The sequence below is a fragment of the Zootoca vivipara genome, chromosome 2, assembly GCF_965207765.1.
Source record: "Zootoca vivipara chromosome 2, rZooViv2.hap1.1, whole genome shotgun sequence".
NCBI classification, from domain to species: Eukaryota; Metazoa; Chordata; class Lepidosauria; order Squamata; family Lacertidae; genus Zootoca; species Zootoca vivipara.
In genome coordinates, this window is record NC_142584.1 from 53,429,117 (window position 1) to 53,443,590 (window position 14,474).

The window sequence follows — 14,474 nt, forward strand, 5'->3', positions numbered from 1 at the left end:
TGTTGTTGGACCAGAAAGTCTATTTCTGATTCTTGTTCCTTTTTGGCTGTGGGCCAGTTTCCATATTAACTGCCTTTGTGCGGAATAAGCATGCTCAACTAAAGGATTGCAACAGCCTCGGACCACAATAAATTGCCTTTGGCTCATCTCATATTTCAACATTATTCCCTGAAAATGCCTCTGGTGTTGGGGAACTATCTTCCTGGGACTGTGTGAAGCACTCATTAACTGTCTCTGGAGCAGCCTGAGCTCAGCGGGGAAGCATAGCTGCCAAGTCTCCCGTATTCCCCGGGAAACCCCTGTTTTTCCAGCTGTTCCCAGCCGAAAAAACGGATTTTTTCGTTTTCCCCCGGTTTATTCTGGCGTGGTGGCCATTTTGGAACTGGGCGGAGCATGCTCAGAAGTGACTTTTGATGCTGCTTTGCCCAGTTCCGAAATGGCTGCAGCGCGACTTCTGGTGCGGAGGCCATTTTGGAACAGGGCAGAGCAGCATCAAAAGTAGCTTCTGAGCATGCTCCGCCCAGTTCCAAAATGGCAGCAGCGCTACTTCCGGTCTGCTACTTCCGGTCCATTCCCTTATTTCTCAGGCCGGAACTTGGCAGCTATGCGGGGAAGTAGAAGAGAGGAGAGTTGCTGATTTGTTCTAACTCTTCTCAGTTGACAAGTTGTCTACTTCTAAGCTATTCATAATGTGGGTTTACCCAATTAGCTGGCCTGCTCTGGGTGTACTTTCCCCTTCAGAATCTTGAAGAAACTAGCAACTACCTTGGAGTTATCGTTTCAGCCTTGGACTTCTGGGCATCAGCTTCCTGGTCTTTATTTCTTGTGTGTTGCAGTGAAGAGAGGGAATAATAAAATAGTAGAACTGTAGGATCTGAAGAAATCGTGAGGGTCATCAAGTCCAACTACCTTCAGTGCAGGAATCTTTTGCCCAATATGGCTTAAGATGAAGAATCTCATGCTCTACTGACTGATCAAGATGTATGCCGTCAAGATGTAAGCAAGTACACGACTCCAGAACAAAACAAGCTGTAAAGATGCCCAGCCATTCCCACAAATGGGGGAAATGGTACAGAAGGACCACAAGCTCAATGTTGTCTACAGCACTCTGGTGTCCTCCAAATGTTCTTGAATTACAGCTCCCATCATTCCTTATGATGGCTGAATGGGATCTGGAGTTCAACAACATATGGGTGGACATATGGTCCACACTGACTTGCAGCAACTATCCATGATTCTGGATAAGTGTCTCTCCTAGACCTTTGCATGCATTGATCTGCATCCTTTCATGATCTGGCCAATACCTAAGCAAGCTCTTGACAAACTTGTTCCCTTTAGTATTGCCTTTAGCTTCCATATTTCATTGCTGTCACATTGAATAGGAACCAAACCAAGGTGCTACAACTCAAGTTTAGCATCTGTGTATTCAAATGAGTTCCAGCAGTTTATACCTGGTGAGGGGGCCTGACTCGGCTTCCTCCTGAGCTCCTTTCTTTGTGCAAGCATTTCAGATCCTGTACGCAGTTATGCTTCTTCACTCACAGACATGGTGACATAGGTTTCCATTCCAAAGCTTAGTGGAAACTGTGTGAGCAGATGGAAAAAAACAATAATGGCCCAACGTCTGTTGCTGTGGGAACACCAAAAATATCAAAGGGTTACAGTGAAGAAGGCTGACATCTTGAGCCGGCCACATAGTGAGCTCTGGTCTTGGAAAACAAAGTAACTAAGAAGCTAAATATGAACGACTAATTACCACTTTCATTCACTTGCTAGTCTCTTAATTCACTCTGACCTTTTCCATATAAATTGCTGCTCTCATCAACTTCTGGCAGACTTTTGACCTGCAGTCTGCATACTTACAGTTACCCCTTTGTTTATAAGTAAGACAACACACACTATGCTGCCTTCACTTTTATTTTGTCTTTCTCTGGTGTGTCTTCTATGAATTAGTGTCCTTTCCCAGAAAACAAAGTCGGAAACTTGGAACAGGAACCTGATAAACACAGGCACACTTAAGAGTATTGTGTCATTTTCGGTTGCAATGACATTAGAAAATGTGGAATTCCTTGGCACGGCTGATTTTTTAAAATAAAAAAATGCCACTTTTTAGAATATGTTTAATTACTATACATCCAGCCCTTCAATTTTCCTGCCCAAGTGATATCTGACATACACATAGCACAGAGTCAATGGTTTATTTACAACAAGGTTGCTGCTGTTGAAGATTCACTCGTTAAAAAAAGAAAAAGGATTTTGGCAGGGAAGGATCCTTCTGATGTTGCTCTCTTGAATTCTGTTGGTGGTCACAAAGATCCCTTAAGCTTCAGGAGTGGCTAGCTGGCTGGCTGGACTGGCGGGGGGACCGAAGTAGGAAGGGGTTTTGAAGATATGGTGCATATATGGAAGCCTGCTCTGCAACTGTGTGGTTTCTGATCACTAATATTAGATTTACCGGTATCACTTTTCACCCACCTTGCTTGTAGTTAGGAGTTGCACCAAGTAGGCTCACTATAGCCTCTCTCAGTATAGCCTCTCTTACAGGACTTTTGCAAGGATAAAATGGTGATGGTAAGGGAATCATATGTGCCAGGAGTTGCCAACCTTTTTGAGCCAGAGGAGTATTGAAGAAGTTCCATATGTTTTAGTTACAAATGACTGCCATGGGCACCAGGCCAGATATATCACAAAATGGCTGCCATGGGGGAATTGCATAGCACAAAATGATTGATGCGGAGCATGTGGCATGAGAAAAAATGGTTGCCATGGAATAATGGATGTACAAGAGCAGAAAAAGATACCTCACCAACCCTTAACCCCACATCAGCTGCCCCATCAATGGCAGGGCGGGGGGTGGGGAGGTACCTACACCAGCCACCACTGTGTAGGCCCACAGAGAGAAGCTCTTTGTTCGGAACAGATGGGAGGGTGAGCATTCAATCCTGGCATCCAATGAAACATACCAGTAGGCATGTTAATCAGGCGCGTTTGATGTTAGAGCAACTGAGGCAGTGCAGACAAGAACTGAGCAGGAAAAGCAAACAAGTCTCTTGTGTGCTGTGGATTTCTGAGGAAATAGTTACTGAAACCTTTTGGGGAGATACCGGTAGGCCCAGCTGTGCTTATAAACCTTGATAATAAATAATGCTTAAATGAAGAGACTTTTTTTTAAAAAAAAAGCTGGCAGGCAGCCTTTTTTTGAATAATTTACAGTGCACAGCAGGAGGCAACTGAGCAAAAAAACAAACAAATCCTTTAACTGTTGGTTTGGCTTGCACCCTGGAGGCTTGTGTCAACAATTAGAGCTGGGCACATTTTCACCAAAATAGTAAAAATGTTTCTGGGCTGTTCTATTTGTGCTCCTCCATACAAAATACAATTGTATGCTCCTCCATACAAAAAGGTATTTCAATGTCAACAAGTTATGTACATTTCTGTTCACAGCTTCTCACAAAGGTTGTTGCAGAGCTGGAAGAGAGGCATAAAAGGCACCTCTGGGTGGCATATAATCAATCCGTATGTGTAAATTAAGATGGATGTATTGGTGTTTATTTTACTTACGGTCCCTTCTACAGCCCTGGATGTACACATATCCTACACATATCCATCTAGCATCTAGGCAGCTATTCCCAGGCCCACGCTCTATGGAGCAATTGCAGCAACAAGGGACTACTCCGCCTCCACCAGTCCAAAATCAGAAAGTATATCAAATTGCATTGCCTATATGCCTACCATAGTTTGGTCTGAGATTGAAATGAACCCAAAGAATTCAGCATGTACATATGCATTCCCATCACTGTCTACCACAAATCTCACACCAAGAGACAGTCCTATGCTAGAAATGTATGCTGCTTCATCTGCTAAAACTGACCGTCTCCCTCAAAATTTGGCCACACAAATTTATTAACTCATTCTGTGCGTTCTTGCAGATGTGTACTTAGTAGTTCCTGCCTGTTTTCAAATGTTTTTTTGAATATTCTATCCCGTTCCTCAAAAAGAACTCAAAAGACCTATCCTGTTACCTGTGGTACTGGTTTTCCAAGAAAGAGCAAGGTCAAGTCATCCACAATACACAATGGTTGATATTATCTAGAGTACAGCTTCTGTTTATTTTCCTCGATAGCTCTTGCATTTGATTTATTAAGCCAAATGACACCTTTTTCCTGTTTGTGAAAAAAAGGAAGATAGAAGCATCTTCATATGAAACCTTATGCCATCTACTTTGTGAGTGCTCTTTGTACTTGGTACAGACTTTGATATGAAATGTGCCCTGTGTACCCCTTGTCATAGCTGCCAAGTTTTCCCTTTTCTCACGAGGAAGCCTATTCAGCATAAGGGAATAAGGCAGCTATGCCCCTTGTGGGGAAATAATATGCAATAACAGCATACAGGTGCTTTCAAAAGAAGAGAGGAGGCTAGCCAAGGGGAACATTCAGAAAGCCATGTATGGCAAAATGCTCTTGGACCTCTACTATCATGCCTGAAGGGGTCCAGCACTGTGTGTGCAGCTCAGTTTTTAACAATTCTAACAGAGGATTTGCTTTCAAAATGTATTTCCCTCCATCCAGCTTTTCCTGCTGTTCAGGTTGCAAAGAAGAAGAAGAAGAAGAAGAAGAAGAAGAAGAAGAAGAAGAAGAAGAAGAAGAAGAAGAAGAAGACGAGGAGGAGGAGAAGGAGGAGGAGGAGGAGGAGGAGGAGGAGTTTGGATTTGATATCCCGCTTTATCACTACCCGAAGGAGTCTCAAAGCGGCTAACTGGTGTGGTTTCCAACTGGTGTGAGAGTGGGCTACTGCAGGACCCTCTCCTGTGGTTGCCCTAGCAACTGGCCTTCAAGGAGGTACTGATAGTTGGGCTTGGCAGCCATTTTGATAGAGTTACCGGTAAGTGTTGTTTCCAAGGTGAAGAAAATATTGATTGAGGCCCATAGGATTTATCCAATGGTAAACATTAAGAGACAAAAGCTTAATGTTTGTGAGGAAGGATGGAATGTAACCATTTTCAAAAAGCTGGGTGTGGTGTTTGTTTCAGGACTCCCACAACTTTTAAAGAGAGTCCCGTGACTTGAATCTCAGGAAATATTTCAGAAACAAACCTGACGGTGGCACGCAAATAACTAGCGAGACGCAATGCCAAGGTTTATAAATGAGCTGTCAGACACATCTCAATGGCCTGGCTTTATTTGTTTACTCATGCCACAACTCCCTGGCTTAGTTCCACAAAGAGAGGTTTCATGAGAGTGCATCAAAGGCCCTGATCAGCATCAGGGGAGTATGTCAGAACAGCTTATGTGTCTGCATTGGTGTAATTCTCTATGGCATATGAGAGAACCAGTTTAAATGCAGTGGCTGTTAATCTTTAAGCTTCATTCATACCAGTGGTGGTAAATCCACATGATGCCTTGGAATTCTTTATTAAATGAGTTAAGTTCTCAATATTCTGGAAAAGCCACCGGGCAGGATTCACCCAGCAAGCCCTATCAGTGGAATCCCTGCGCAAGGACTTCTGCTTGCCTGGTGGGGCTTTTCTCCATCTTTCTCCACCCCACCCCACCCCCATGGACCCTGCACCCACGTACTCCAAAATTGTTTCAGAAGGGTGTGAACGACTCCAGGACTGTACAAGGATAGTGCAGCAACAGACCTGGCAAACTGGGATGCTTGTGCAGATGGAACAAGTGGAAGTGTGCAGCCTTGAATTCCACCCGCTGGGTTTCATTGAAAGAGACCCACATCTTTTTAAAAGTGCTGCCAATGACTACCATTCACCCACATGCTAATATGTAGACAGCCATTTGTGGGGGACACAGTACCCATCCTCTTTCCCAGGAGGGAATGCTTCCTAAGATGGTGCCGCCTGCCTTACCTGTGGAAGAATAAAATGCAGTTTTGCTTTACAGCTATTGTCATTCATATATACATTTCTGCAGATGGAATCGACGGATCAATCGATTAACGTGTTGATATACGCACTACTAACCAACATTTCTTCAGTTGGGTGTCAACCCCATTCAGCCCCTTTGCGCACACAGAATACAAGTCTGTGTTGGTTCCTAAGAGATTGGGAGAGATTGCTCCTGGATAATGTACTGGCATTCTTTGTTTTGTTCTCATATTTCAGGCATGTCCAACAGGTAGATCGTGATCTACCGGTAGATTACTGGACATCTGTGGTAGATCACCGGTAGATCAGTGGCTCCCCCCCAAAGAAGCTAAAAAACTTTGGCTCCCCTAAAAAAACTCAACATCTTTGCCCTGCACCCCTAAAATGACCTGAACCACCAAAAACAGGGCTTTCCTTCCTAAAAAAAAACACCTCAATGTCGCTTTCCTCCTTCCTAAAGAAGCTCAACAACTTTTATGTGAACCCCCAAAACAGGGCTTTCCTTCCTTAAAAAAAGCTCAACTTTGACCTGAACCCCCCAAAAGGGGGTAGATCACTGCCAGTTTTTAACTCTGTGAGTAGATCACTGTCTCTTGGAAGTTGGCCACCCCTGTCATATTTTTATTGTAATTCTTGACATTTTAGAAACTGGGAGGTCCAAAGAAGCACATATTGGGCAAGCTTTGTACTGCTAAAGCAGCATCCTAAATCTGACATGCTTGGCAGGGATACCTGGCTCTGCTATCTGCCAGGGTAACCCAATATCTGGTCATTTATGTTCAGGGCAGTTATACTTGGAAATGTTTCGGCTTTCCTGCCTTGCTGGCAGGACAGTTGATGGGTGCAGGCCCATCTCCTCTAATACTACACAAGTACCCAGTCTGTGGGGAGCATAGCTCTCTGGTAGAACACACACTCCGCAAACAAAAGAACTACTTTCAGTCTCTGGCCTCTCCCAGGGTAGGAAGATATTTTTTCCGAAATTCAGAAGTCACAGTAGGCAATACCGGGCTCGATAAACAAATAATCTGGTACATGGCCATTTCCTATACATTCCCTTGCATAGCTGTTCTGCAACAGGAGCAAAATGCAAGACTGTGTAGATGGGTCGTGTTGATGGAAAGCTTTCCCTATATGCTTTCCCTAGTGCCCTCCTCACTCTGTATCAGAGATGCAAACACAAATCCGAGATGCTGGGAGCTGCTGCACTGTTTCAACATCCCATACCCTTTTAAAATGTGGTTCTTTTGGGGGGGAGGGTATTATTGGGTTAGGGATGTGGGTGGCGCTGTGGGGTAAACCTCAGAAGGTCAGCGGTTTGAATCCCCGCGACGTGGTGAGCTCCCGTTGCTCGGTCCCAGCTCCTGCCAACCTAGCAGTTTGAAAGCACGTCAAAGTGCAAGTAGATAAATAGGTACCGCTCCAGCAGGAGGGTAAACAGCATTTCCATGCGCTGCTCTGGTTCGCCAGAAGCAGCTTAGTCATGCTGGCCACATGACCTGGAAGCTGTATGCCAGCTCCCTCGGCCAATAATGTGAGATGAGTGCTGCAACCCCAGAGTTGGTCACGACTGGACCTAATGGTCAGGGGTCCCTTTACCTTTATTATTGGGTTATTGTTTTTATTTAAATGTTATCTACTGTGATCTTTTTATGTGAATCGCCCTGAGACCTTTGGGTATAGGGTGGTATATAAATTCAAATAATAATAATAATAATAATAATAATAATAATAATAATAATATACGCACACTGCACTGACAACATTGGTAAGAATTTTTTTTTTAAAAAAATCCTTCCAGTAGCACCTTAGAGACCAGCTTAGTTTGTCATTGGTATGAGCTTTCGTGTGCATGCACACTTCTTCAGAAGTCTGCAGAAGTCGGAAGAAGTGTGCATGCACATGAAAGCTCATACCAATGACAAACCTAGTTGGTCTCTAAGGTGCTACTGGAAGGGATTTTTTTTATTTTGTTTCGACTACATCAGACCAACAGGGCTACCTACCTGTAACTAGAACATTAGTAAGAGCCTGCCAAAGGCCCATCATGGCCAACCAGATGTCTTTGGGAAGATCAAAATCAGGACCTGGGTACAACAATAGTCTCCTCACTTGTGCTTCCCAGCAACTGGCATGCTATAGTGATGCCAAAAAAGCAGTGCTGCCTACATTGCTCCCCTTTTGGTACACAGTGTTTGTTTGTATTCACTGAATTTATATCCCTCCCTTCCTCCCAAAGGAGCCCAGGACAGAAACTGCAGATCTCACTATCGCCAGGAACTGCTGCAGATCTATTCTAAACAGTGTCTGCCCATCTTCCTGTTTGGAAGGTAGAACTCTCAGAGAGGAAAAAGTACCTGGATTTCCCAGGCGTGCCTCCCATGTCTCCAGCTGCATTCACTGGGCAAAACTGAGAGCACATTAAGGAGCCTTGAGGGGGTTGCCCAAAGTAATATTTTCATATTTTTGTCGGTAAGCGTTTTTAGTAAAGCCTTGCTCTTTGCTCTTTGTTCCTTTACCATTTCATAGTGGAATGTTTGCAGATGAGAATCGGTAATCTCAAGGCTCCCCCTCATGGCCATACTGTTAACATCTCATTGTGCACACTGTAGGAAAGATGCAACAGAAACACTGGTTGTTGTTTTTTAATACTGTTTAATACTGTATTAAAAAATAAGCAAGTCATATGTGGCTTAATATTGGAATGCAAGAGAACATAGCATTTAATATTCACACGTCAAACTTGTGGCAGTAGAACGACGAGTCATTATCTATCAGTCATTATTAATACATATAATAATTAAAATGCTTGACTGGTTTCTGGTGCAATCCTTTGCCTACCTGCTCAGAGGTAAGCGCTGCGGAGTTCAACAGACCAATTGTACAATTGCAGCCTTAGGCATAGTATGGCACTATTAAGATCCTGTAGTTTGTTCATTCTACTTGCATCCCCATGACCTGTGGGGGTCACATTTATCACTAAGATAAACAGAGCTCTGGCCCACCAACCTTCTTTTGGTCCTCAGTCAGCCTCCACCTCCCTGTCTTCTTACTTTCATCCACTCTAGGGGCTGGTGGACCTGACTCCTGGCTCCTTCCTCCTTAGGCTCAGTTTTGCCCTTGTAGAACACAGTAGGGAGAAAGATGGGGAGAAAACTAAAACTGGCTCCACCCACTGTCAGATTCCCTGCCTTCAGCCTCACAAGTCCCAGCCACTACTGCCTGCGACTTCAATTAAGTTAACTTTATTCCTCTTTTACAGATGTGGAAATAAAATTGGACAGAGAACAACTTTTTCCCAAGGCTACCCAGACAGGATGAAGCTAAAGATGGGGTTTTAGGTGTCCCAGATACGGATACAGATACTACCTGCTTGTCTCTGCTGGTTTCATTTTTATTCTGTATCCTTCATTAGCCCAATACTGCCAGAACATTCCTATATATTCTTGATTACTCAGCTGCATTGTACTATGCTGCTCTGATACATAAAACCTTGCTCTGATAATATTTTAAATTCCACTTGTGGATCGCACAAACATTGTCATTCACAACATATGACACTGAAATCACCTGTTTTTTAAATCGAGCATCTGATCGTAATTTGTGACTGCCATCCATTGTTTCTGTTTGTTCAACACCTTGCAATATTGTTACTCAGAGCACTGGATTGGAAAACGTACTGTCAGAATCCACACCCTTTCCCTTGCCTCCCCCCCCCCCCGATGCTCTCCCCATCAAGGAAAGAATACACACATCCATATTGTACACTACACATCCTGTAGTGTCATAGAAAATATTATTCAGAGCCTAGGAAACTGCAGCAGTGTTCTGTATTCTGGTCCTATTTTTAAACAAAATACGGAATACTGTAGATTGAATGTATTTTGCCTATAATCTGAAGAGAGAATAGCAACTATTTCCCAAGCAAGAAAGAGTTAATATTTAGTTGTTTCCCTGTTTTAGCTACCATATACTACTGTATACCTGTAGTGCCATATGTTTTGGTGCCCCCTTGTGGAAAAATCATGCTATATTTACACATACAGTAGTTCATTCCTTGGGAGGATGCTTTGGGCTAGCTCACCACCGGTTTAGTGCAGCAGTCAGTTTCAAGCTGAGGTTCAGTCAAGTATCATGATCAGATGGGAGTTTCTAAAAGTATGAGAATTTGTTTTGTTTGTATATAGGCAATACATAAATAGTATAGAGCAGGCATGTCCAACTGGTAGATCACTGGATGTCTGTGGTAGATCACTGGATCCCCCCAAAGAAGCTCAACAACTTTGGCTCCCCTAAAAAAAAGCTCAACATTTTTGCCCTGCACCCCAAAGAAATGGGGCTTTTCTCCCCCCTAAAAAAGCCCTACGGCTTTGACCTGAACCCCTAAAAACGGGTCTCCTTCTTTCTTGCAAAAAGCTCAACCATTTTGACCTGAACCGCCAAAAAGGGGGTTGATCACTGCCAGTTTTTAATTCTGTGAGTAGAGCACAGTCTCTTGGGAGTTGGCTACCCCTGGTATAGAGTGCATGGGTGTAGCCAAGGGAGACAGGGGGGCAACTGCGCCCCCCCAGATCAAGTAAAACAGAATACTTAACTAACTGACCAATCACTTCGGTTCTGCCCCCCCCCCAAAAGTCCTTCCCCCGGCCTAATAAAAAAACCTGGCTATGCCCATGATAGAGTGATGCCCGCAGGGAAGCCGAGTTGTCCTACTTTGTTTTAGTTCAGGAATATTAATTTATTTACTAACTACCTTTCATAGAATCACAGAATCATAAATTGTGAGAGAACCATGAGAGCCACCTTGTCCAATCCCCTGCAATGCAGGACTCTTTCACCCAGCATGGGGCTTGAACCCATGGCCACGAGATTAAGAGCCTCTTGCTGTGTGACAACAGCATGCACATCCAATGAAAAACTTATTATTATTTTCCACTCTACTTTTCTACTCTGATTGCACTGTGGAACCTTTAGTTTTGTATGAATGTTTGGCTAAAATGGCATCGTGCAATAAGCATCATCCCAGTGGCTTCATTGCACCATGGGCTTGTCTCTCGCATGACACTGAGGGCATGCCTGGGTTTGCCACCACATGGACCCTTGAAAGGAAGCCATATCCTTATCCTACTCCTCTGTCTAGTGCATTTGCATAACGCTGGTGTTTGCAAAGACACGTGTGTTGTATTCACACGTTATATATTTAGCCGCGTACATGTAGTGGCCCATGGGGGGGGAGCCACCCTTTTGACACCATCACTGCTGCAGCTCACCTGGATGGAGGTTGAGGTGGGACAGGGTGGTGCGTAGATGGGATTGTGTGGGTGCTTTGAGGGAGCCAATCCAGCTCTGCCTTGGGTGTAGCTGTGCAACAATCTTGGTGGTTCCACAGCTCCACCCCTACACACAGGCCACTCTTGGTACATGCTGAAAGCACGAAGCCCTTGGTACAGGCCAGAGGTGCCATCTTCTCAAGATGATTGAGGGGCCCCAATGTGATGTCTTGAAGTCATGCTTGTGTCAGCGTGTGGAGTCAGGGGCAGAGCCAAATGCCCTCTGAACCATTGAGGGGCCTGGCCCCCTAAAAAAAAAATCAAAAACTGTGTGTGTGTGTGTGTGTGTGTGTGTGTGTGTGTGTGTGAAAGTGCCTCAACCCGCAGGAACTGACATCTATGGTATAGGCAAGAGGAGCTTACATCTGTGGTAAAGAAAACCTGTATTACCCCTGCATGTGTGACTGTAGTGTAGCACAGTACAGGTAAAAGGAACCCCAAAGGGGCTGAGGATAAGTATTTGGGGGAGGCTTCAGTCCCTGCCTGTGTATGCACTATACATTTAAAACACTTTCAAAGCACGCAGCTCCCAGCAACCCTTAACTAACTACAGTGCCCAGAATTCTTGGGGGGCAGTATGCTTTAAAGGTACCAGTAGGGTGTGTACAGTCCCAAGGGAGAGGAAGGAATTCTTCCATTTTTAAAAGGTTTTTAGTCGTTCTGGAAAGTTATAAACTAATATTCTAGAACAGGGTTCCCCAGACTTACCCGGCTTTGGGCCGGTGCCCGCCACGCCAAGCACGCGGCGGGCCAGAGGATGTGGGAGTGCACACCCGTGCGCATGCACACACACACTTACTGGTGCGGTGGCGCACTTCCAGGTCGGAAAAAGCGCCGGAAATCGTTTGTGCGCATGCGTATGGGCCTCCCCGACCCGGAAGTGCACCGGAAATGACCTCTTCTGGGTCGGGAGAGGCCCATACGCATGCGCACAAACGATTTTTGGCGCTTTTTTCCGACCTGGAAGAGCACCGCCGCGCTGCGCGCCGTAAGAGCAGCGGGCGGCGGGGGTCGTGGCGGGCCGGATTGGGAGGCCAATTGGGCCGCATCCGGCCCGCGGGCCGAAGTCTGGGGACCCCTGTTCTAGAATGTACTCTTAAGTACATAACTATGAAAGAGTTCAAACTCTATTATTATTATTACAAAATATGCAGTACTACTCATGTCCTATGATTAACATAAAAATAAATCCCTTTTAAAATAATAATCCAGAAACTGTACGTGTATTGATGTATGAACACTAGAGGGGGGAAATCCCTTTCTCTTATTCTAAGAGCCCCTGCAATTTATTTAATAAATCAGCCCTCTGAAGAGTCTACATGCTCAGTCATCCCATTATTTGCTTCTGCTGTGCAAACAGGGCCCAAGGAATTGCCAACAAGGAATAAGGCATTACAGTTTAGCTCCAGGAAGTTTGCTTAAAATCAAATAACACTTCAGCGAGCACTCTTCGAACTCCATCACTTAACCATTTCTCGAGGAATCTACCTCATTCCCCCCCCCCCCGCCCTGCTAATGACTGACAAGGCAATGAAGAAAACCTACTGCTTTAACCTTGAGGATACCTCAGCAATAATTTCTTTTCTATAATCAAACTACTGAAAATGTTACAGATCTGAGGACAAGGATATTGAAAGTATCATTTTTTGTGATTTTTGGGTGGCACACGTATGGGATTCTGCTCTTGTGTGTAGAGAGAGAAAAGTGCTTTTAAAACAGAATCACAGTTGTGCTAGACCAAAACTGAACTCCCATTTCCAAAGCCAAAACCACCAACTGCTCCCCCATCCCAGAATCAACTATACCTCCAGAGAACAGCTTTAGTGCATGGCAATATTTCAGCATGACTCATGGAAATAAGTAATGCTGTGTGGTCGGGAGAAGGGAAAGCCAAATCCCGTACAGTTCTCCATGTTACACTGTTGTATCAGATTCTGAGCTAATTTAAGGTGGGAAGTGATGAGTCACTGCTTCTGGCTACTATATGGACTACATATAGCCATTTATAATATTAGTGTTACATGTCACCCCAATCTCCGAGCGGTGCGAGATTCCAGGGGTACCAGGCTCACTTAGCAGAGTCTGTGTTTGCTTTTGGACAATGAGGCACAGCGGACTCTGTGGTGTCTTTAGGATATATGGTTTATTTGCACATATATACAATCTGCGTCTAGATGGAGAGAGTACAGAGCATTCACATGCTACAGTAATAGGGCCCCATTCCTTCCATTGCTGCAGCCTCCAATTCCAACCCCCGCAAACATGTCTGACCCTCTCTGCAGAATAAAACAGACAGCCCACCTTCTCTCTGCCCCCCCAGCTTCCCAAACTGACACGTTTCCTATTCGCTCACATCATCCAAACTGAAACCCTACCCCCTTTAAACCCTTTTTGTGTCTGTGTCTGTCCACACAGTTGGAGGAGGGGTACCACCCCTCCTTGTCTGGCATAGTCTTTGCCCTCCTAATGGCTTTCTTGATGGGTTAATGGCTCAGCCATTATTAACTTTGTTCCATCAACTACCCACACTGAGCTAGCTACGCCAGGCTGGGCTGGGTTGTTAGCATAAACTGAATCCAGAAGAGTTTGGCACAGTTTAATCAAGCCTTGATTCATTCTAACCTTTATTAGACCCAGGAATTTAGGGGGATCTGGCCCCCCACAAACTAATAGTGAACTCACTCTCCAAGTGCCATCCTTATGTGGCGAAAATGGCACCACTCATGCACAATATGATGTTTGTATTTCTGGCGTGTTTATGAAATACTGTTAAAATAATATATAGCTGGCAGCAAAGAATAGACTATGACCTTCAGATATTCAAAAATTTCTTTTCAACACAGAGTAGCATGTAACTATAAACTGAGAAATGTAGTCATGCCTATTTTTAAGCAGCAGCTGTAATTGACATCGCTTTGAAGACAATGGGGAAATTCCATTTGATATATACCTTCAAAAATTGTGGATCCCAGCTTGGGGTTCTCCTGCACAAGAAAGAATCAGATCATGTCTCAATTTCAAAATGCAGATCTATGACCTTGTACAAAACAGGACATGAACAATGTTGCTAAAGTTTTGCCGGTGCGGAATAACAATAAATGCTAACATTTGTGATGACCGTTTAAACTATATTTGTCACACATAAAAAGACAAATCAATCCATCTTCTCCTTACATGCACCGTGGGTTCTGACCTCTCAGAGACATGTCTGGCCACATGGTAACGTTTAGACATTTTAAAAATAAAGCAAGCCACGGGCAATT